Source organism: Daktulosphaira vitifoliae, unplaced genomic scaffold (assembly GCF_025091365.1).
Source record: "Daktulosphaira vitifoliae isolate Bord-2020 unplaced genomic scaffold, ASM2509136v1 Scaffold_3, whole genome shotgun sequence".
Taxonomy (NCBI): Eukaryota; Metazoa; Arthropoda; class Insecta; order Hemiptera; family Phylloxeridae; genus Daktulosphaira; species Daktulosphaira vitifoliae.
Genome location: NW_026099574.1, coordinates 27623992 through 27625322, shown reverse-complemented (window position 1 = coordinate 27625322; position 1331 = coordinate 27623992).

Genomic DNA, 1331 nt, shown 5'->3' with positions numbered 1-1331 from the left:
CGGGCACCCTTATCCTAAGATTCCACTTGACACGATCTCCCACATCTTCTACGCTCACATCAGCTGTCCTCTAATCGCATTCAATACTATACTATACTTTAAACAATCGCAATAACTACTGGTAAATTAGTTAATATATTTTATCAACTCAATTCATGATTGATTAATATTAATAAGAACTTAACATGAAATACTTAAATATTTTAAATGTTTAAATATATATGAAATACATTTTATACAAAGATGGGCAAGTTAATGAAAATAATTAACTCAAGTTTAATTAAGTTAAGTATGATCAATGTCGATCAATTAACAGTTAAAAGTTAACAAATTATAAATTTAACTATCTATGTTAAAAATTTTTTTCAACTTAACTCGTTTAAAAAAAGTTTATTTTATTTAAAATTCATTTTTTGTCAAAAATCACTTAAAATCATTTTTTATTGTTCGATTATGTAAGGTAAAGCTAAGAGTCGTTTTTCAACTTTTAAAGTTAAATCTTTTTCTTCTTTTTCTTCGCCTTAATCCAAACTACATGGGGTCGGCCTTCTTATCCTATTGACACGATCTCCCACAACACCTACGTTTACATCAGTCGTCCTCATATCGCATTTAAAAACATCCCTATATCTCTTTTTTGGTCTTCCTCCATCTCTTCTTCCTTCAACATTCATTTTTATAACTATTCTTACAGCTTCCGATTCCTCTCTCTTCATAACATGTCTAAACAATCTAAGTCTATTTTCTGTCATCTTATCCACGATTGACGCAACACCTATACTTCCTCTTATATGCTCGTTCCTTATCCTATCTTCTCTAGTCACTCCACTCATCCAACTAAGCATTCTCATCTCTGCTACACTTATTCTCTGCTCTACTTTCTTATCAACCGCCCAACACTATGAACCATACATCATAGCTGGCCTCACAATTTCATACTAAATTTAAAAACTATAATTAGTATTTATTCATATATTATATTTTAAAATCAAAGAACTACTAATCAGGACATAATTAAAGAAATAAGATTTGATGTTTCTTTTAAAATATTTCACCAATTTCTCTAAATGAAACACTATTTACAGATTTGCATCTAAGCGTTTCTTANTTAAAAAATGTATGGATCAATACAATTTTTTTATGAGAAGTAGTATTTATATACATCTTTCATTGGATATACTTTTTTTTAAATCAGACTAATTCCCTATATATGGGGGGGCTTCAAATATAAAAAATGCATATAGAAAGTAGAACTTTTTCAACTTAACTTTTGAAAGTGTTCCGGAAGGTCTGACACTTTTATATATATCTTAAATTAAAGCTAATGTAAT